Raw genomic sequence first — 18,171 nt, forward strand, 5'->3', positions numbered from 1 at the left:
TATGCCATGACGTAGCCGTGATTGCCTCGCTAGCATTCGCGTCTCTACTGCGACTGATGGAATTCGTGAAACTACGAACGCGTTGGTCGTTGACCTTTCTGTTGATCTGGCAGTAATGCTGACTGTGCAACACTTCGCATCGTATCAGGAGATGTATGCCAGAAATGCACGATATAATTTGGCATTGAGGTAAAGTCATACTAATGAATAAGCAAATTCTATTTTAGTAAAGTCTTTATATATTCATGATGATAATAAGTTCCTTAAGAAATTTCACGAATGCATAATCTAACATATTTAATATTTTTAACAAAGTATCAATTATTTCAATAGCCAAATTGAAATATGAATTGTCTCTCATTCTAGAATTTTTAAACATAATGCAGAATGCTTTGATGAATACTTTAATGTACATACTCATTAAATATATACATGGCAAAAACTAGTTTGATATGCGTGTTTGTTTTTCGCATATATATCGTATTATATTATTTTATAAAAGTCAAGCTCGCGATCTGTCGCGAGACAGGTTCAACAACCGTCCCGGGCACCAGGGAATTCACATTTCTGCTGACTAACTGGCGCTGCGTTCATTCGCGATAAGTTTGTCACGATTATCCCGATACGCAGTTGACAAAGCGGGAAATTAAAGCTCGTCGGATGCAGGATGGGAGATTCTGAGCGAGATCCCGGCGGAAATTTGCTGCGCATCGCGCTACACATATTTATGGAAATCTAACGCGTTACATGGCCAGTGCCGCATCGTGGCACCACTTCAAACACTTCGACTATTGCTCGGACCAGCGCACCACTCTCGCAATTCGACGAGTAACTTGCAACACACATTCATCCGCGATAAGTTCGACGATTGCTCGGGAGCACGTAGGTTCCCGAGGAAATTAAAACTTGGCCAATTCAACCACGCGAGAAGCGGACAGTTCGCAGTGGCTTTATTAACTGTCGGGAAAGAGAAAGAAAGCTGCCATAGGGTCGAGGCTAATGAGAGATACGGCGAAGCCGCTGGAGATATCCTCTCGTCGCCTCCCCTTTTTCTCTTCGCGCACGCATCGAGAGAAGCGAGTAAACCACCCTCGTTGAAATACGAAGAACCCGCGTCGCAGTTTTCTCCCTAGGGTAATCTTAATTCTCAAATTGTTGCCTCTTTTGTATCGCGACGACATGCGCGCAACGTTCCAAGTTTTGATCAGCGTTCGAATGAATGAAAAATTCAGTGCCGCAGCGCACGAGTTACCCCTCGGGGTGCTTTTATTAGAATACTTGTTTACCAATCTTGCAGCCGCGGTCATGCTCAATTTGTCGGCTTGATTTCTAATGTCGATACTCTCGCATGACCAATTACTGATATTTTCCTTTTTCATTTTATTCACTCTTTTCGACGCACATCAGACGAAACTGTACGTCATAAATGTCTAATAGATGTTTTTGGGATTTTATCATTTGAGTATTTTAGAATTTATTTAGATTTTTAGATACCTATTATTCTCGTTATAATGTTATTATTTAATTACTGTACTTTTAGTTTTAGGTGATATCTTTATGCAAAACAAAAAAATCGAAAGTTGAATAACCGCGTACCAAGCGTGTAATATGCCAGATATTTATGCTCATAACTAAAATTATTTAAAGCAAATGCAATATCGCGGTGGTATTTGATGAAATGAATTAAAAACGAAATGAATTAAAAATCATACAAGGGAGATTATTGTTCCATTACTTTCATCGCGTATTAGCGAGCTGTGAATTCTTGTAAATATTTCAGTGGTCAATATTCGTTCAATTGCTGTAAAATTGTGTCGCATAAATAAACGACCACATTCATTCGTTAATTTACTTTTATGATATTATCAATTACAGTTCGACGTACGCCTCTGATTTAATCAATCATTATGTACACAGTTGAGTCATCATATTCAGCATATAAGCCAGCATTGAATAAGACCTTTGAAGTTTTATATTTTTGCATATTAAAAACACACATGTAACTGATTAAATAAAACATAAAACAAATATCTGTATTTTTTTCTTGTAATAAATTATTGTGTAACAAGGTAATTATTGTATAACAAGGTAACTAAATTATTGTGTAACAAAGTATTTAAAATTATTTAAATTGTTATTGATTTAGCATTTATTTTTAGAAATCTAAGCTGCATAATTAGAGCTTCTTTGCGCGTTTTATAAAAATTATTATTTTAAAAATATTTTAGATATAAATAATTTTTCATTACAGCTAAGAAAAAAACCGAAATATACAGATGTCAAAATTATCATAAAGAAAAACACAAACTTTAGTTTGATAAATTATTCAAAGATGTTATATTTGTTAGATATCGAATAGCGAGCTTTCTTTAGTAACGTTCACGAAAAAATAATTTCGATGCAATCGCTTGGAGAAGGAACTCTGTTATACATAAATAAAAGAGAAAATAAAGAATTTGCGTCGCTCATAATTCAGTGAAGCCGCAAGATGCGAAGAAAGGAGAAATTTTCGACGTGAAACGGAACAGGACCGTACTTACGCCGACGTGAATTAGGATAGGACGTAGTCCGCGGAAAAGCACAAGCGCTTGCGCTAAAAGCTACGGCTTGCGGGGGGTTGGAAGAGGGTAAGAGAGAATTCTCGCCGGGGTGGGGACAGGGATCGTAGTTGGAAGCTTCTGCGGGAAACGGAGAATCTGCGAGTGTCAGTGCGATTCGCGACGCGATGCCCTTCGCTCCCCCGGTCCGTGCTTAAGGGGTGGTGGGATCGTGGGCTCGCCGGTTTCTCCCGTTGTGTCGTCGTTAAGAGCGACGGGGATTGCTATGTAATTCTCTGTGTGCGACAAGTTCCACAGAAATCAAAGCCTATTCGTACAAAACCTCGGATGGTACAATTTCGTACAAAAGCAAGTAATCGCACATACGGGTCTAGTTTCCGCTACGGAAATGTGTTAGACGTGAGTGACAATTTAGTAGGATTAATTCCGCGCTCGGAAATGAGCTCTGTCACATCGATCATCCTCGCGTCTCTCGTTATCAGACGATGAAGGAGCAATCGTTTTATTTAATTATTCGCGACGAATCGGTGCAAGACTGCGATAGAAGACGCGATCTTGCGAATTCTTGCCTATTATTATGCCGCGAGAGTTCTACTGTGAGAAAATTATGCAAACGTAATTTCCTGTTGCCCTGCGATCGCGATTTGCGCCGGAGAAACTCCAGAGCGGAGCATAGTCTGATCGCGCGTTTACCATTATCGGAAAATAGCGGCGAGGTGCTCGAAGTAAATTTTAAGATACGATACGCATCTCTCTTTCGTCCTATCCTTTTCCCTATCGTGTCTGCGAGCCCTACGTCAACCCCTTTCCACCTTCTTCGTTTTCCGCTCACCAACTTCTCTCGTGCAACTTTCCCTTTAAATTGCGTTAGAAACTCGATCTGCGATGTGCGATAATAATGATTGAAAAGTTTTGGTAACAATTATCGACTAAATTTTCAATGCGGCGTTTTCAATTCTCCCCAACTATTCTTTTTATAATGCATCTTTCTCATTCCGGTTTTCTCACAATTACACACCAGAAATTTTAGAAAATTAATTGAAAATGAAATACAATTAACATTTTTAATCTAAATTCAAATATCATTAATAATTATAGGAATGTGTCATATTAAGAGATAAAATGTTTCATTTGTGAAATAAGACATTGTGTTCTTTTGAGCTACTCAACCGAATTTCAATAGTTTTCTCTTCGCACTCAGCATTGCCTTATATAGTTTCAATGGGAATTACCGGCCAAATTGCATTCAGAACTCAATTCCATGGGGATAATAATAATGATCCAAAGCTCTTACGCGGCAATTATAAACGTGGAAACTTAGTATGGATGAAAGTTCGTCGCCCGTTTGCGTTCCCTTATTGGCATACCGATCTTCGTAACATCGGAGCAAACGAAGAGAAATGATTAAATACATACGTCTGTCATATTTTAATTTAATATACATTTGTGTTCACAAATCAATATTTAATTACATATTTAAAAGCACGCCATTATAAAATGATACAATTTAATTAAAAAATACTCATTTTAAAATAATTATTATAAGATACATGAGCCACGAAAATTTTGCGTCAAAAATATTTATACGAAACTTAAATTAATTTTATAAATTAAATATTGCATGGAAACATAAATATTAAATAATAATAAAGAATTCTGGAGCTAATGAGAGAATTAAAAGCAGTATTTTAAAATCGAATGCGATTCGTGATGCAGTTAATTCTGTTATAATTATGCAAGACCGAAAAACTGAGTGAGAACGTGCTATTCGTGATTGAAAGTATTACGCGAGCTCTCATGATGAACAATTCAGAGAGAGCAAAAGGATTATTAAAAGCGCATAATGGATCGCTGGACAGATACTAATTGATAAAATATTAGCGGAATTCACTGTAAACGTATATGTAACAAGAACATGATTAATTAATCTACAAGAGCTTCTCGCCATTGATTGGACAAAATTTAACGGTGAGTACACATGCATATATATACACACATATCTGTATGGTATTTTTATTGTTATATGTTATATTGAAATTATAGCTAAAACAAGATATTTTGTAAAAAATGTTAAGTAATACTAAAATTTTCAAAATTAGAATAATAAAAAATAAGTATTAAAATTAGCATTTACTTTATTCGCGTAAAGTTAAACTTGATATTCTTGTATGTAGTTTAATTTCTCATTGGACACTAGTTTCTAATTCTCTGCTTTTTCATGAATTAAATACACTAGTCATAACTAATTTAGACTTGTATCCTATATTCCTGGTAATGTATTTACCAATTAACAAAAGTAGCTGTTGGCTAGGAGGGCACTGCCTTAATTTTCATTTCTCGTCTTAATTCTCCGCGGTAATTCGCACTCACATTTTACGTCGTTAGACCGGCACCATAATGGTAAATTATGTGTAACATTGCAAACAACACATTTGAATATCACCCCTTCTAAGATAATTTGTTGAAGACATAAGCGCTATAAATGATTCTGTTTTATGTACCTCACAATTTATGATGAAATAATTATTGCGAGACCGCAAATAATCGAGAATTGGTAGTTGATTTTAAAGCCGCCAGTTTATGTGGTGATTTGTTATTTATTATATATATTATATGATTAATTCGTCACGAAATATGTTCGCTCATTGAAAGATAATATGCCGCACGACATAAAAAATAATCCTGATTCGATCTCGTTAATAATTGCCTTATTGATCGGATTAAATTGATAACTTGTCGGTATATATACTTTATTTAATAATTCAATTGATGTGAAGCCTAATTATTCATTATGGAATTATATCGGATTTAAATAGGACTATTTTGTTTTCGCATCGGAGAACTAATCTGCATCTAATATGCGATTGAAAATGTATCACCTTCATAATGCTTTCATGTACATATATTTTTCCAAAATTAACCTTTGTGTCAATATGCGGATATACATTATTGTTTAGTTTAAATTAAAATTTTAGATTTTTTAACGAAACAGTTTTCTCATTCTTTAATAATTTTACGTTGATTAATGTGTTTATAGAATAAAAATTTAAATGTACAATTTCTCGATTATAAAAGTATCATGAAAACATTGAATATTGATAATTATGATAATATTGATAATATGATAATATTGAATGAATAATATTGATAATATTGAAAATTAAATATTAAATTTTTTAGAATATACAATATATTTTTAATTCTTCTCTTGATGTCCCTCTTTAAGATTTTTTTACATAATATTCAGAAATTGCTAAAAAATATTACGTAATGTACGATATTACGTTACGAAAAATGTAGAAAGAAGAAATCGGAAAACAATTATTATTTCTCTATACTTTAATACATTTACATCGCAAATAAAATTTACATCCATCAATCAGATGGATCAATGTGCTATTTACTTTTAATATAATGACTTATATCAATGAGTATATTAATTACTTATATTAATAATTTATATCAATTTTTTTATAACAGTTTATTTTCCTGTATGTTACAAAAAGCTTTCAACAACATAATTGATTTTATTTTCTAAAATATAAAACATGTGTCCTGTTGGAAATGGCTTATTTAATCAAGAAAATTAAGAATTGTATTGTCTATAGCGATGCTAGTATTATCTTGTTTTCGTTGGGAAATCGTTAGCATCGAAGTGAAATACAGCGAAATGCACTAGCACCAGAAAAAGCGGCTTGCAAGCACCGCGTCAGCATTCCATTTCGCCCTGCTCAATAAGCGATACCGTCATCGTTGAAATTTTTAGAAACATAAAATCGCGGAAGCGTCTGACAAGAAGATAATCTATATCTATCGTTCGTTCCATTATCTTTAATTTCGTGAAAAATAAATTTGGTATATTATTCACGAGAATCTGCCAAAGAATTTTATAAGATACTATGGTAAATATATGTTAAAAATTTTGTCTCCTCTAAAAGGCGCGGCAACATATACATAAATGAGGATTCCATGAGTCGTAGATATAAAAAAAATTACTTGTAAAATTATATAAAACTGCCAAATTCAGTATTGTGATCACAAATAATTGGATAAACGATTCTGTATGTTTGGACAAAAAATAAAATCAATTCGGAAAATTGGTTTTTCGTATGAGTAAACAAGAGCTCTAGAGACGAATAAACTGTCACTTTGCCTCATGGGAACTATTATCAATAATCGGTCAAAATAATGGTTTAAATATGCTTAATACGTATGGAAAATGCCAAATTGCCTTTTGAAAATATTATTTCAGATATTAAAGTCTAAAAAATAAACATTTGCAAATTGTGCACAATGATAATGCATATGCGATTTTAATTAAAAAATATGACAATCTGATATATAATAAATATTGAATTAAATCTTCTTGTGTTATCTAAAATATATTGTAACATTAACTTACGGAAAATTGCATTCTTCACTAAATCTTCCGATTAAGTTTATTCAAGAAGAAATGTCTACAGCGGCCGTTCAGCATCATTATGAATTATGCATTGCGACGGCGCACCAAGAGAGAGCAAACTTTGCCGGTTTTCCATTTATATTAAGCGTCACGCAAACTCGTCAGCGTCAAGTGCCGAAACTCGAACGATTCGCGTGAGCTTGCAATTAACGAACTTCCCAGTGAAGAAATTCGAGGAGAGATCGTGGCATTCATCGATGAATCATAATAAAGTAATTTGTCACATGTTTGTTTTAATGTACGTTGCTGCGCAGAGCCAATATTTGTTAGTCATAAAAGTACTCTTTCAACATGCATGACACAAAAGTTGAGCACAATAATGACACATTGCATATCCATGTGTTATCATTGTGCCCAACTTTTAGGAACTTTTAAAATCGTGAAAATATCTGACAAAACGAGAATTTGTATTGTTCGTTTTATCTTTACCTTCATGAAAAATAAATTTGAATTATGATTTGTTACCGAATGATTTCTATAATTATTTTTAAACAAAATTATATGAATATAATCACGTCGAAATACAATTTTGCAAGAGTACAAATTTTACAACAAGCGTAACGTTGTTTTACATATGACGCGATTATCCTGTTAATTCTTATTATATTATAATATATGGATACTCTAAATTATAATCTCTCGACAATGTTTCTCGTTCGCGTTAATTACGTGAAATCGCGTTCTTGCCAATATCGGTCATAAAGCCGATCTCGCAAAGCTTGTCAATGGATCAGTGGAAATGGCTTTGCGAATGTCAGTGTGATTGCGTGATCGAAACTGTTCCAGTAATAGGAGCTGTGACACGGTACGTTGCTCTTCGATACAGGGATTGTAATGAGCTAACTCCGCGCTGCAATGTCAAAGGTCTCTCGCCGGCCTGCCTTGCAGCCGTTCTAACTTTGATATCTCATTCCTTGACGTGTATCCCACGAATGACGAGCTAAATGACGGATCCATCGCACAATTAAACGCCATCAAGGTCTGGCCGGAAATAAATAGCAAATATCGTCAGGCCGACTATGTTGGTGATATAGTGATACCGACGTGTTAGTTAATTACTCAGTAGTGCATGTGTTTCATTGCGATCGCACTGTCTAGGAATCTAGATCACCGAAGCTATAATGAAATTGTATAGGTTAATAGCAAAAGAGATTCAGAACGAATTGATATCTTGAATCATCCGTGATCATGCTTAAGTTTGAATTAAGATATTTAGATAGATAGCTAGATATTGAAATTAATTTGATCGAAATAAATTCTCTTAGTTGAGGTCAAAAAATATCTTCAATTTTATTTTTCTTGAATAACAAGAAAAAGTATCTTGTACAAAATTATAAGTAAAATTAAAATTAATAAAAAATAAATCATTTATAACTGTAACTAAAAATCATTTGTACTTTATTTGCACATGAAGATTAAATTTGATTCCACTGTACCAGGATTAAATCCATTTTAGATGATTTAAAATTTGCAACAGAAATTTATAACTTTATCTCTCGCGTATTCTATGTATATTTTTATATATGTGTATTTTTTATACTTTATTTTATACTTTATATATGTGTATTTTTTAATTTTTTAAATGTTTTCTATATTTACAGTTCATGAAATTATAAATAAAACTGCTTTTGTATACGAATTATTAATTCCGTTTAAAATGAGTTTTAATATATACAGTTACATATGTAGTTGCGAAAAACAAGCTAACAACTGAGAGCTATTGACGAGATGATATATTACAAAGTACGTAATGCAGAATATCGTATCACTCAGCACAGATTCACAGTACTATCCCCAAATATCGTTATACGTACATATTATTAAATAACCAATTGCGCGTATCACATATGTAGCAGTAAGCTAATATTACGGCATAAATGATGGATTATTAGCATTCGTCTCATTAAGTTTGCTATATCGAGTATGAATCATTCCTGAATATAAACGGAGAAATGTGTACTTTGTAAAATTTTTAAATTTCAAGTTAAAGAACTTTAAGATGCACGAATAAAAATAATATTGAGAGATTCGAGAAAAAATTAGATATTAAATCTTTCGTTAATAAGCATTATCTAATAAATATGTGATTATTGATATTTACAAGTATCAGTAAATAGAAATTTTTTGAAATTGCATTGTTTGTCCACGAAAAAGATGGGCTATCAAATTTAAAGAAAATATAGAAAATATCAAATACAAATATAGAGAGAATCACTGAATATCGTTATTTGAGCTTGCTTGTCGTAAATCTATTCTATTCCATTGTTACTGACACGCAGCGACATTGTTAAAATTCCCACGATGTACGTATTGAAAGACAACAACCCGTGCACGTAGATAGTTTATATCGAATGGGCTGTCGTGCGTAAAATCCGTGGACAGATAACCGACATCGAATTGATATCCACTTAGTGATCTCTCTCGATAAATGTCGCGCACGCGAAAAATCTCTCGCGATGAGTCATATTTCGTGAGCAAACGCGCGATATCAAATTCGACGGGCGATAAACCGTTTTTATACAAACTTATTTGGCTTTATACCAAAGTTACAGGCTTTGCAACTCAAATGACGAAGACAGTATCATTTATTTCTAATCAATTCCTAATCAAGATTCAATTCAAGATTCGTTGTATCTCGCGATGCCATTTAAGAAGCATCTAAAGGCACATATTTAATAATATAATAATGTATTTTAATTATTTAGCACATATAAAATTATATCGCCAAGATTTATCTGTGAATTATTACGCTGTAAGACATCAAACTTGAATGCCGTAAACACATTTAGGGTTGTATCGGCCTTGTATAATACTTTGTGAATACCAATGCGACACTGAAGTGACGCGAGATCGGCGACACTCTTGTTGCAATGCTACGGCCAACTACATAACCGCTTATTGCCCGCCAGTTCGTGTCGGTGATGCTGCAACGAGGCGGCGCGTCCTTTGTGATTGACATCCACGCGGTTTAATACTCGGCGCGTCCACGTCAATTAAAGTTTAGCGGCGTTGCACGAAGCTGATAGCGCGACGCACGATACGATACGATTTGAAAACGGTTGGAATAAAAGCCTCGAGCACTTGAAAAAATGTATGGTCCGCGAAATTCTGCGAATGCAGATAATATCGTTTGAAATGTGTAGCACATGCAGCCACCATAAGGTTTTGCTGTGACGGCTATATTTCAATCGTTATGTCACGTCGCGTCGAATGGAAAGAAATCGTAGCAGAATCAACAACGCCATGCGTCTCTGCATTATGTTATCGGTGGAAAAGAGAACTTTTTGTGAGAATGTGAAATAAGAGGAAACTCTTGCATGTTGCCTTTATGGATACTTTTATTAAAAATTGTAAGAATTTCTTTATATTTGTGTAAAAAATTATATTAAAAATATGAATAAATAATATTATTACGTACGTATTAATCCAAGTATTTTGTTGTACTTTAGTGAAAAGTGCAGATTTAATATCGTTTTAATATATAGTTCTATTAGTAACGTTATGTCCCATGTAGTCTCACAAAACTGTTTCCGCGTATACCTAAAATTAATTAAAACATAGCAACATCCTGATGGACGTGTTTAAAAGTTGTCCTCCGCGTTTATACGTGACTAGACTGATTTTATTTCGTATGAAATTCAATCCGCGATGCTTCCTGACAGCTTGCGTAATTTGGGGTGTGGACCAATTAAATGTTCCGATAAACTTTGGGAGCTTGTACGATTAATTACGCTATCGCCGAATACCTGTTAGTGATTTGTGATTAGAAGCACGTTATAGCACCTGCAGCGCAGAGAGTTTGAAGTTAGTCAAATTTCTATTATCTGTGACGCTTTCGCGGATATTAATGATATCACATTGAGGGAATAACGTCAATTTATTCAGCGCGGCAATAAAAGGCATTAGTAACAAAGAACGGAGCTTTTCTATGTTAATGAGTTGAATTTCCTAAAATACAATGAAGGCAATATTAAACCTTGAGAGAAACGTTTTATAAAGATAACGAATAATTCCGAGAGAAATTATCATTTTCTTTAAATCATGAATCAAAAAATATTATAATATTCTCATAGTTATTTTTTAGCCATTGAATTTGCTACAAACGATTTTATAGAAATCGAAAATGTAGTGTATTACAAATATCGATTCGTTATAACAAGGCACAGTTGAAGTTTGTATGTGTATGCCTGACAATATGGGTTTCGCACAGGAGGTATACAAATTGGAAAACGAATAGGACAATTCGACAGAGAATCTAGTTGCAACGGATTAATCTAATTTAGTCACCGCGGGATTCGTGCAAACTATGTACGTACACATATGATTTGTGATACAGTGAAGATCGTTAAAGCCGCACTCACGATAAGTTTGCCTTTCTCATCAAAACTCAGGCTTTGAATCACTCTCTTTGTAAATTATTACCTCTAGAAATAATTTTAAATTTAAATTTAGTGATAAATAGAGTAATATATATATAACTGAAAGATTCGGAATACCATAAATAATAAATACCATATCCTGAAGAGATGTACGTAAAAAACAAAATTAATAAGCCTCAACAGATGTTATAATTAAAGTTCTATATGCATACTACGTAAGAGTTACTTTATATATATATATATATATATATAAGTCTCTTAAATGCTGTACAATACCATTGTAATTTCGCAACGCAATGAATCTCGAAAACTAGTTGTGTCAAGGGGAGAATCAGGGCGGATGAACGGCGCCAGCTGAATTATTTCACGCCCCCCTTCCCGTCTAGTTTTTTCTACTTCTGTCGACATAAATGATGATTACATAGGGAGTTCTCGTTGCGTTTGGGTGTAGAAAAAAAAGAGAGAGAAGAAAGATCCGCGCGAACTTTTTTCCGCTCTACGCGGGATGGCGTTAATTAACCCGGCGAACGAATCTCGTCCATTTTCGCGCAATGACTTACCGTTCATTAAGCGCGTAATCACTTGATTCTGTCTTTTCGCGAACGATTTTTACGCGTACGCGCTATTGAACTTGAACTCATAGAAATTTTATCGCCGACAGTCTCATTAATAAACGCAAGAGCTGAATGCACTCGTAACGTTGTAACGTATATAACGTATGCAAAAGAGCCAATCAATATTGTATCCAACGAATTCAGGGATTTGTGAGTTTTTGTACAAGCCGGAAGGATAAACGCACCTCTCCGTTGAAATCGACGAAGATGTATCTCGAAGATTTTCTTCCATACGCGACACGCCTGATCCTGAACACGCGCTCATGAAAAATTTATGCGTAGGAAAAGTTCGCTAACGCATACAAGGATAACGACGACGAACGAGAAAAGCTCGTCTTTAAAAATCAATTTGCAAAATAAATCCAGTATATCGAAATTTAAACAATCAATGTTACTCGATCATAAATTTTTCGCAAACCAAATGTGCAACTTGCGAGATAAAATACAACAAATTTCGTGTCCGTCCAAATTAAAGATTTTTTATTCCTCCAAAATTTTTTAATTTATCGACGGTGACGATTAGATAACCGATGGCAGCTGTATCTCGCATCGATATAGCCCTGTATCGTGCAACGCTCGGAAACGCGCGACACTGGCTTGCAGGGCCATCATTTACCATCAAACAGACCACGCATGGAATAATATACAACGTGCCAGTCTTGCCCGCGCGATATCAGGCAATAATTCCTGCCCAGATATCTGCATAATATACAGTCGACGGTGCGAGGATTCTCTCCATACAAACGTTTACGTTTCGGATACGTTCTCGACGGACGCGCGACCATTTCACTCGCTGCGAGATGCGTTCAAGCGATCTCACCGATGTAAATCATTGTCTGCTTGAGCGAAATTTAGATCTTCGTCGAAGAAACGTTTAGGTAGAATCTATCGGGGTTCTCGTGTCAAGATGAATCATTGAAACGCTCGTTCCCCAAAGTTCAATAATTCATGTGACTGACGCGGATGTCTGGAAGTTTCGAATTTCCGCAAATTAGATTCGGACGTTTATCGATGAATAGTGAAAGTAATATCGCGAAGGTTTTAACCACGCATCATCATCGGATTTCACCCGTCACCCGTTGCATTTCCGGTCGCTTCCGGTTGATCGATCGTCGTGTTAATATGGGACGAATGAAACCAATAATACGCATCGGGGAATAAATTGTGAATTGATTGGCGATGCATTTTCTTAAATGACGCGATCGCGACGAGGGGTTGCACGGGACGTGCGCGGCAGGTAATGAATTCCGCGAATGGCATTTGGAAGTCATAAAAGATTTATGATACGCGCCGCGGTCGTTGTACGCGGGGGTACGCGTAATTCCGCAACAGCCAGCCGACGTGTCGCCGGCGTGACACATCATGTAAATGAAACATGTCGCACGTACATACATACATACATACGTACAGCCAGAATAATGCAGGTCGTGCGACTCGATGCAAATCGCATGGCTCGTGAGCACTCGCTTCAACGAGCGATCGATTCGAGTTTTCCCGAGAACAAGGCTGCTGTTACGCAGCCTTGAATAAGATCCTTTTGCGAGAGAGAGAGCTTTTTATCCGGATACAATACTTTAAACAACGTGCGATCACTTCCGGTCTTTTTTCCCCCTTTTCGTTCAAGACGGCCGATATTGTGCAACACGCGATCCTTAATAGATTGTAATTCATGCTCGTAGAGTACGTAAAACTTTCCGTGCGAGAGATAATGTGAAAGTTTTCCGCCAGTTTCCAGGGCTCAAGATATTTAGTGCCTGTAAATCTTCCAGATCGCTTCGTTCTATCTGTCGCGAGAATACTATTGTATCCACCGACTTTTATCGGCGGATACGGATGTTTTACGGCGCTATATAGAATTTTAATCACCCACACCGCTCTGATTTGTACCCGCTAGTTTGATCGTCGCGCGTCAATTGCCATGGTCACCGTTGACCGACACGTTAAACAACCAAATACAGGATTTCACATAAATTCATAGCAATTTCGAGAACAGCTTGTATCCCGTTCGACAAATATTTCATTTCACATTTCTGTTAAAACAAAAAATCAATTCCAAATAATCGGAAATTAATATCTACGATTAATGTAAAATTTTTCAATTCATTTTTCGTTCTTTAAACAATATTTGAATTTTGCTAATCCAACGCTATCGACTTTCCAGACGTGTTTAATGAATACTTCAATCTTCATTAATTCCGACGTTAATCATTAGAGAAAATTCAAGTGTCGCTTTCAATTTCGGACGAAGGAAAATCGAAAGGGTTTTCTCGCAATACGGCAGTTTAATGCACCATAAGTGTAATCGCGATGCACTACTACAGCGAAGAGATCAGTGGAGACAGAACGAACGCCGACTGTCTCGCCGAGGGGATAAGACGCGTACAAAATTAGACTGATTAGATTTAATAAGCCCGCCGGGGTTTCTGCGAGATGCCGTGTCTGGTAATTTCTGAGGCCGCGGGGTTTTAGGGGTGCCTAATTTGAGACGCAGATGTGGTTACCGTATTGCACCCGAGTCAAGTCCGTGATACACGAGTAATATTTGATAAATGCGTATTTTATTTTAACGATATTTATGAATAATTAAATGAAATAATCATTATGACTAATTAAGTCGTATTATTTTTACCGGCCATGTATTTGTAGAATTCGTCTTGTATTTTTTCATTAAATTACATAATTTTGATAAACAAAAAGTGCTACGAATGTTAAATTATGACAAAATCGAAAGGTTATAATGAACGAACGTTTATATTTTACGATAGCATTTTTTTATAACGTGCAATTGTATGTAATCTTCATTTATTCTCATATACTTTGCTATATTTTATAAAAATATTACAGAAACATTCATCTTTTTCTTTTGCACTTTTACATTGACTTTTACCCTTTTGCTCAAAGTAGGACGATCGCATATTAGTAGGTCCCATATTTAATATCATGTGACTTTATGGTACTTTAATATTAATTTTTTATTAATATTTTTATATGCACCCGCATACAAGTTTGCAACGGTCAATACTAGTATATAGATTTTATGATTACATAATAAATTTTCATCTTTCAAACAATTTTTATTTGTCAGAAAATTAATAAGTTTTTCAAAACACATTTTCTCTCATGCTTTCCAGTTTAAATATTTTATTTTCATATTATTGTTAAAAAAGAAGAGTAAGTTAAATAAATACACACGAAATATCTATTCTGCATTATAACCCATTTTTCGATGTATTACATTTTTCGTTGAAATGCATACATTAACGCTCCTAACCAGACTCGCACGTGAAAAATATGTTTTATAAATTTTGAGCTCTCTTTCCGCAACTGTCACTGCCATTAATTTCGACATATTATTACATACTATAAAAGTTGAATTTCGCTCTTAATCGATCGTGATCGACAGCTCGTAAATATGAAATGAATTCGATACGTCAAAAGAGACGCTTCGTTGAATTTTCTCTGACGTAAAATAGATACGTTCGGCAAGCACAAAACGCGGCGACTGACGAATGACGAAAGGAAGACTTTGACATGCCTGACAAGTCCGACATTAATGACGATCGAAGGGTGATACGTTGATCATGATGAGAATGGGCTCGCAGGTACATACAAAAGGCTTTCTTACGGCTCGTAGCATGAATGATGGATGCCCGTGCTTCGTAGTATGTCGTCCGTATAAAGCCATAAAGATTCGTTCGTACATTTGCGGAAAGACATGAAAAAATATCTCTACATATCGTTAAAGAGAATAAATTATGCGCGAGTGTGTACTTCCCGAAGTGTATGAATAAAATCGAACAATCGAGTTAGATTGCATATTCTTTTATAAGAATATCTATTTTTATATCTATTTTTATAATTTTTCGCGGAACAAATTTCTATCTATAATTTTATTGTATTTAATATAGAAAATATTTAAGAATACATTTACCAAAAAAATATATTTATAAAATATATTTTCTATTAATATACAAACTTATATTTAATAAATATAATTCCTAATTTGCGGCACACATAAAATTATAAATAAATATCTTTTAAATATTTTTGCCTTGAATTTTGTCGTAAAAAATAAATCATTTAAAGTAGATTTAAAGATTAATATAAAGTAGATTTATAGGATTAATATAAGTTGCAATATGCATTATAATAACCGTTAATAAATAATAGGTGTATCAAGAAAATATGCGCGTAAATAAAATTAATTGAACAAAATAATGTTAATGGAATATTATACAAATAACCGAAATATTAAAGAAGTAGAAGATAATTAAAAATTTAATTTATTCTTGTGAAACAATATTTAACCTGGGAAGGTAATTATGATTAATAAGTTATAATGAATAAGTTGCACTACAAATTGAAATAGCTAACTTTGAGATATTAAAAAATGTTGCAAAATACAATCTATTGGGAATATTTTTATAGAAACTGAAAGTCAATACAGCCTGTCTTCGCTTTTTAAAGCGGTAAAAAGTTTTAATTGGCGGGCTAATTATCGTCACGCGATGAGTGAAACAACAAGTCGCATAAAGGAAAAGTTGGTGTTATTTTTCTAATTTTTCCTCAAGGTGAGGATAAACTTTTCTTCGTTGTAATATTTCTCAGAGACATCACGGACACACCCTTTTTAATTCTAGTCGCAGCATTGCAAACTCTACTTAAAATACAAATCTGAATATGATAAAATTAATAATGCAAGCAAAACATAAAATTCAATTACATTACCTACACATGATTTTATTAATTTATGTATTTATATTGATATTTATAAATAATTTTTTAGAAAGCGTTTGTAAAAGCACCTTATGTGAGTGACAAATGCATGCAAAAAAATTCATTTTCGCAGTTTAATAGGCGCGTTAGTCTTGCCTGATGATAAGACGCAAAGATGAAGCGAACGTATAAAAGGGGATACGCCGACAGGGGTGACTAATGGAAGCCAAGAAAGTTTAGGGTTCAAATTCGTTTCTCTCTCTCGTCCCTTCTCTCGAGTGGACATGCAGACAACAAAGAGCCGTCGGCGCTTGCCACACTGCAGGTTTTTCCCGTGTTAAATTCCCAATCCCTTCAAGGGACGGGCGTGAACTTGAGAATAGAAGTTAGAGAGCCCGGGCTGAAGACTCAATTAGAACTTTTGTACCGCTGAAAACGACGTTTAAGCAAAGAAGACCAGACTCGGTGTCTCATGTTTATGAGGTGCGATCGATTTCAATTTCGCAAATGTCTGTTTTTGTACAATATATAAATTTTACAATATAAATCGAGCTTATCTTATTTGGCTTGCTAGCAACGTGTCGTTAAAATATATAACAAATGAATTTATATGGGAAAATGGAGAATCAAAGCGAAAAAGCGCAAATAATACATTTCACATTTCGGACTTCATGTAACATTTTATAAATGCGATGCGATAAATGGATGCGATAGACAGTTCTCTCATACAGTTTATATTACTTTCCATACGTAGTATATGCACCGTTAATGAAATGTACGTTATAAAGCGCTATGTTACTCCAACTCATAATATTAAAAATACATACGCCATTGTGAAACTGCATACTTCATCCACGGTTTTACGTTTACGACCGATATAGGAACTCTACTTGGTAGTTTTCAAAATCTGCTCACGAACTCGTTATCAGGCCATTCCATTACCAAATTACAAACTGGCCGCGCTATTAGCGTCAGTGCCGGTTCGATAAATCCGGCGCGAGCCAATTTGCCAAATTGTTTATCGGGCGTTTTCGTCTCTGTTAACGCACATGTACATTTTTCACGATTCCGCCCTTTTGAAACAACGGGATTTTTACGAGTATATCGTTAGCGTATCATTTTCAACTTGATCAATTAGCCGATTTTTTAAATGCTCGACAAATCGATCACGTCGACAGCTGTTGTTTTTCTCGTCAAACAGCTTTTACGATATTATTCTGCGCGATTCTGTATAACGCAATTTTGTAGCAAGAAATATCAGTTTGGTTGTAAAATCCGAGCGTTCTTCTCGCTCGATATCGTTAATTTATTGGAATTCAATTAGCTCCTTCGAGAACCATTTATTTCCTAACTGTCCGCGTATTATTTCATGATTTAAACAATTCAACAAACTGAACTGGATATTCTCCAAGAGCAAAAATAATAAGCGCGTACGTAAATGT

At 34.7% G+C, this 18,171-nt stretch overlaps 1 protein-coding gene and 1 long non-coding RNA gene across 7 annotated transcripts in view; one reads left to right on the plus strand and one right to left on the minus strand.

The window, feature by feature from the left end:
* The window catches only part of LOC145976534 (uncharacterized), a 78,900-nt gene that overhangs the window by 56,426 nt on the left and 4,303 nt on the right, over positions 1-18,171 (minus strand). The gene's annotated exons all lie outside the window — the stretch shown is intronic.
* The window catches only part of LOC145976530 (uncharacterized), a 228,868-nt gene that overhangs the window by 22,319 nt on the left and 188,378 nt on the right, over positions 1-18,171 (plus strand). For 2 of the 5 annotated variants that reach the window (XM_083107686.1, XM_083107681.1), the window contains exon 1: positions 4,179-4,526. The exons of 1 other annotated variant lie outside the window; for it this stretch is intronic. The gene's annotated coding sequence lies outside the window, so the exon portion shown is untranslated. Of the gene's footprint in view, positions 1-2,697; positions 2,958-2,983; positions 3,174-4,178; positions 4,527-18,171 lie in introns of those variants that run through there. 2 more of the 5 variants (XM_083107684.1, XM_083107685.1) reach the window with 2 other exon arrangements.

This window comes from Camponotus vicinus, unplaced genomic scaffold (assembly GCF_025532165.1).
Source record: "Camponotus vicinus isolate PSW18456_S1 unplaced genomic scaffold, iyCamVici1.0 SCAF_9, whole genome shotgun sequence".
NCBI lineage: Eukaryota > Metazoa > Arthropoda > Insecta > Hymenoptera > Formicidae > Camponotus > Camponotus vicinus.